We start from the raw sequence: 6,472 nt of genomic DNA on the forward strand, positions 1-6,472 counted from the left end.
TCTTACTAGTGTGAACTAAGAAGGTTGCCTGCCATTATCAGTAGACAAAGGGTGTGGCCATCAAGCCGTCAGCTACTAAAGAGGCCCCCAGTTGTGTCCCCTGAGGGGATTCAGGGTGGGACAGAACCAAATACTGGCCTTAGATAGCTAAGGTGCACATCAAAGGAATGATTTCAGTGAGCCCAGACTCTTGCATCTTCCCACACATAGAAAAGTGCTCAAACATTCATTTGAGATATCTGGTTTTCTTTAACTAACAGTAATCTTTTGATACTCCAATTACCTGGCTTTTGTTGCAAAACTCCTATATATCCTGGTTCCTCCCTTACCTCTCTGGGGCAGTTTCTCAGAACTATCTGAGAGGCTGTCTTCTGGCTTAAGTTCTCAGGGTTATAAAGGATAATTCTCAACTTTAATGTTGTTCACTTTTTTTTTTTTTCAGTCCACACTAGTCTGTGAACATCTTGAAGGTAAAGGTCATGTTTTATTCTCCACATAAAGTGCATGGGGTATCCTGTAGTGCTGTTAAATGAGTGTTGATAAATGGCAGAAGGAACAAGGGAAGGTTCCAGGGTATGCAGCTTTCTCAGTCCATGCCATGTGCATAACGGCCCGTGAGCTAGTGCCATACAACATGTACATGTGACCATACACATGACTATGGAAGAAACACAGCAGGAAAAGACGGGAAATGGACCTGAGAATGAGCAGAACAACTGCGAGCAAAGCCTGCAAGATGCCTTTTCTCTTTGCAGGAGGCGCATCCATTCCGTGATCAAACAGGAAGTACACAGTCAGGTGCGGAGAGGAAACCTGGTGTTTGTCTTTGTACTGGAGACAGGCCCGGAGGCCGCTGCCTGATCCCGGGGCCAGGGCTGGCCGCTGAAGGCTCCGGTATCCTTTCTGTGAACACAACTGCTTTGTGCAGCGATCAAAGGCCCTTCCATCCCACATCCCACACTTCAGTCACATGCCCCTGGAGAGAGAGCTTCCCCCTCTTCTTTCAGTCACTTCTGTTTCCTAGCAAACCGGGAGCAGTTGAGCCTGGCGGTTGAGCATCCATCCTGTCGCAATTTGTTGTTGACATGGTTCTCAGTTTTACGTTCCCTGATTTAACAACTATTGGCTTTCATTTTTTTTAGAGGAGGAATAAACTGGGGCTCTGTGTTGATAAGGTGGAAGATTTGAGCCCTAGTATTTTCTAACTGTACTGTCATAGGCCAGTTACTTAACTTCTTGGTGCATCAATTCTTATAGCCCCAGAGTTTGAATTGTAATACCCATCTCTTAAGATTTTCCTGATGGGTATACAAGATTGTATATGCTTTTGCAAACACAATTTAAAACCCATCCTCTGCTCAACACACTGGGATCCCCTGCACTGTCTCTGGAACAGCTCTCCCATAACCTTGATAGTTACCCGACAAGATGAATGTCCCTTTAGTGGAGGAGGAAGGCAACTGTCACCGCCCCACCCCGACCCCACCTGGTGCTTTTGTGCCACTGGAGAATACTCTAGGTTCTCTGTCCTCGTTGAGGTATTGCTTACGGAGGCAGTTATGAAGCAAAGAAAACCTTTCAATCTATTTATCAAAAGAGCCTTGCAAGCTTCTGCTTCAAGGTAGGTGAATCAATTAGGTGGTATTGAGCGGGGAAAGTTAATCTGCATCCAAAGCGTTTTACTGCACAAACAAGTTAAATAAAAAATCAAGTTCAGGCCAATTGACTTACTCCACTGTGGTTGGAACTGAAGGAAGAGGAACCATTCCGTCTTAACCTCTCCTAATTCTTTCTTACCTCTGCCTTAGAGAAGAAGCAGATGTCTTGTGGGAATAAGAGACTGGAGGGTCCTGAACTGTGACAAACAGGCAGTGTGACTGATGCTTATTAGCTTAAAGAATTAAAGGCTCTTGTGGGTATTATTGGTCTTTTAGTGACTTGGAAGCACTTATATCCAGAAGAAAGTGTGGGCCAGTGAGTTTATGTTACAGGGAAACTAATATTTCTTTCAAAGAGATTTTCTTCTCTCTGCATACACAGCCATCCCTTGGTATCCATGGGGGACTGGCTCCAGGACCTCCATGGATACCAAAATCCACAGATGCTCATATCCCATATATAAAATGGCATAGTATTTGTATATGATTTATGCAATCTTCCCATTTACTTTGAATCATCTCTAGACTGCTTATAATATCTAATACAATGTAAATGCTATGTAAATAGTTGTAAATACAATGTAAATGCTATGTAAATAGTTTCTGGCTGTGGCAAATTCTAATTTTGCTTTTTGGAACATTCTGGAATGATTTTTCTGATAATTTTTGATCCTTGGTTGGTTGAATCTGTAGATGCAGAAACCAGAGATACAGAGGGCTGACTGCACTCTCATTAACTGGGGTTGCATCTTAGTGTTATCTCTGACAGCTCTCTCTTTGCACCCTACACCCAAACAGGCAATAATCCTGAAAGAGTGTGTTTTAACATATTAGTCACGTTTTCCCTTTCTAAAGGCCTCCCCCATACCTATATTCTCATGAACTCTTACTCAGAATGTTCTGGGATTTTAGTTTAACTGTCTACTCCTTTTTCAATCTGACTCTCCTCTCTAGCTCATTTTGTACACTAAAACCTGAATTAGTCCTCGGCGTGGCATGCTGGAAAGAATACACAGTTTGGTGTCACAGAGACTCCACGTTGTACCTCCGCTTAGCTATTTACTGACATTGGGCAAGTTACTCAATCTTCCTGAGCATCTACTCATCTGTAAAGTGGGAATAATCACAACCCTACATCACAAAACATTTATGACAAATAAAAATGGCAGTTCATGGAAAGCATTTAGTATAATGCTTGACAACCTAGTAAACACTCAATAAATGGAAGCTATTAAACCATTGTAGGAATTCATTGAAAAATGACTTTTTTTGATTATGTCATTGTTCTTCTAAAACTCTAGCTTCCTTGTGAGCAGAAAACATTTCTGAGTCATCTGTGTTTCAACACAAGCATGTGCAACGCAACACATAGACAAGTATTCTTAACAATTCTGGGCTTCTCTGGTGGTTCCAATGGCTAAGAAGCACCGTGCAGTGTGGGAGATCTGGGTTTGATCCCTGAGTTGGGAAGATCCCCTGGAGAAGGTTACCCACTCCAGTATTCTTGCCTGGAGAATTCCCATGGTCATAGGATACTAACAGGTTAGAGTCCATGGGAGTCACAAAGAGTTGGACATGACTAAGCGACTAACACTTTTACTTTTTACAATTCTACCTGTTATAATTAAGGCAAAATCTCAACTTTACTGTTTATTTTGTAGCACAATATAAATAGAGGAGGCATTATTTCTAGATGGGACAATATTGTAAACAAAGATGTGGAAATAGAGATCAGTGAGTAAAACATAGTGAATGTCTATGCAAAACATCCTGTGCAAAAACAGCCTGATGACCCCAAAATGATAATTTATGTAAGGAATCAATAAGATAGATATACTGTGGAAAGGGGTTACAGGGAGGCTCCTAGAGGCCCCGGAATGCTAGGATATGAACACATGAGGACTGGGTGCTATGCAGAGTTTTGAGCAGGGGGACTGATGGGATGCGCTGGGCAAGAGAAACTATGTCCACCCATTTAGGTCGGAGAAGGACAAGGCACAGTGCCTTTAGAGCTCAGAACAAATCACCCAATTCTATTTCCCGAATTGTTCATCTTCTATGAGGCATGATGAATGCTGACTTTAGACTCCTTCCCTTGGTTCTGCCAGCAATTCAGTAGCTTAATCTTTTTTCCAATCTCAGCTGTTGCCTAATAATCTGTTCCAGGCACAGAAATTTCATTAACTCCTCAATGATGTCCACAGGCTTTGACCATGGATTTCATCTGTTAAGCTGCTTTTATTTCAGCTACTATACAAATTACCCTCTGCCTGGGAAAAAAACAAAAAGAAGAAGCACGCTGTTGGGCGGGTGGGGGAGCTACAAGAAAAAAAAAATGGCTGAAGCCCTTCTGTATTTCTCAAACAACCTTCCTCTCCATGAAAATAGATGTCCAGGGAAGAAATTGAATTTCAAAAGCAAGGACTCGATAATGGAGTGACCCCAAATTTTCTCACCGGTAGCTTAAGAGGGGGCCTCTGTCACAACCAGCATGATATGTGATTGTCTTATCATCCCCAGAAAACTGTATTATATTTGGTAGAAATGGAACTGCGGCTGGTGCTGGAAATGTGCTGAATGCACACTGATTCCTACTAAGTCTGAGAAACCAGGAGATAAAGGGGTGGAGATGGAAAAGTGAGAGGGGGAATGGGAGGGCAAAAGGAGAGCTCTACTGATGATCTTCTGCTTAAAATTTCACCATGTTTCTGCGCATGGAATGGGATTTCAGGCATCAGTGGAAAAGGTATTTTTGGACAGGAGTCATACTTCATAACTTTCCCTCTGCGAAGCTTTTTCTAACTTGTGGAGCGGTTGCAACTTCTCCTGAATTCCTATGACATATTTACTTTTCTTGTGTGTCCCTTATCAAAATGCATCAGTTCATTTCAATTCATTCGCTCAGTCGTGTCCAACTCTTTGTGACCCCATGAACCGCAGCATGCCAGACCTCCCTGTCCATCACCAACTCCTGAAGTTTACCTAAACTCATGCCCATTGAGTCAGAGATGCCATCCAACCATCTCATCCTCTGTCATCCCCTTCTCTTCCCACCTTCAATCTTTCCAAGCATCAGGGTCTTTTCAAATGAGTTAGCTCTTTGCATCAGGTGGCCAAAGTATTGGAGTTTCAGCTTCAACATCAGAACACTCAGGACTGATCTCCTTTAGAATGGACTGATTTGATCTCCTTGCAGTCCAAGGGACTCTCAAGAGTCTTCTTCAACACCACAGTTCAAAAGCATCAATTCATCAGTGCTCAGCTTTCTTTATAGTCCAACTCTCATATCCATACATAACTACTGGAAAAATGCATCAAACCATTTGATTTATATACCTGTTTTTTTCTTCACCTTGGAATTCTTTGAGGGCAAAGGTCATGTTATATGAGGCTAATACCAGTGCTCAGGGACCAGAAATTCTCTAGGTATCAGCAGCCGTATAGCCAAGGACAGAAGTTCCTAATTGGTAACCAAGGAAACCAGAACAGTAAAAGATGGAGCCAATTTTGGATTAAATAGAATAATGTGTGTAAACTGAATATTACAGGATCTAGACACAGTACCTGGTGATGTGTAAGTAGAGCTGGGGTGTTTACTCTGTCACTTCAGTTAACACATTTGTATATAATTATTTCTGTTATTCTGCTATGTAGAAATTTAGCTAGACACTCAGAAGCTTCTAGGGGAAGAGACAGTGATTTAGGGTGGAGTGGGTATTCTTAATGGTTATTTTCTTATTTGTCTGTGTTGAGAATCTGGTTGCAACTTTACTATCTCCCTATAGGACCTGACTATATTATAATACACAAGAAGGGCTAAAGGTGCTAAGGAAAGACCATAGGAGGTCCTCTTTAATTCTGGGTGATGTTTCCACATAGGCATTTAAAAGAGGTTGACCATGCATGACCTAATTTTTGCCTTGTTGACATGCCTTCAAAATATTTTTCATAACTAGTTTTTGGATCAGTGTATTAAAATGAAATGGCAGGCTACAAACATTTTCAAACAGGTGATTTCTAAATTCTGTACACAGTATCTTATCCAAAAAAAAAGATGTTCACCCTTTGATTATGTTGCATTTAAAACACTTTTTATGTTTTGAAAGATACTTTTTATTTATAAGCTATAAGAATGTTTTCTAATGTATATAATGATCAATGTAGCAATGGATTAATTTAGTAAAGTTATGAATTGAGGGATTTCTATTTGGATGGCTTTAATTTTATTTTCTTTGAAAAACATGGAGTCCATTTCACACCTCCTATTTCTCCATATTTCTCTACAAAATACATAGGCTGGCACTCTTATTTCATAAATGGAAAAGTTTGAGGACCAGAAATATCAATCAACATGCTCAACATCATAAGATACCTATGATAAAAATCAGAATTTGAAGATCCAGTCTTTGTTTGAAAATGACTAGACCCCCAAACTAACATAATATTGTAGATCAATTATATTTAAAAAAAAAAAAAAAAACTGTTGCAAAAAAAAAAAAAAAAAAAAAAGAGGCTAGAATCTAGGTCAGTTTTCTCAAAGAGAGGTAAGAGAATGCCCTGGGAAGTTTTTTTCAAGTATAACTTTCTACCCTAAACTACTATACCAGAATGTCTGGAGATGCATATGGAAATTTGTTTCTTTAGTATGCACTGAATGTGATTCTTCCACACATTAGAGATTCAGAAACATCCAAAAAAAGACAATAGCCAAAACATTCTTTAGGGATATATTCTCCTTTTCTCTTAAAAAAAAAGAAATTTTATTGGTGAGTAATTGAAAAATATAATTTTATATACATTTAAAGTGAACAGCA

The sequence above is a fragment of the Bubalus bubalis genome, chromosome 3, assembly GCF_019923935.1.
Source record: "Bubalus bubalis isolate 160015118507 breed Murrah chromosome 3, NDDB_SH_1, whole genome shotgun sequence".
NCBI classification, from domain to species: domain Eukaryota; kingdom Metazoa; phylum Chordata; class Mammalia; order Artiodactyla; family Bovidae; genus Bubalus; species Bubalus bubalis.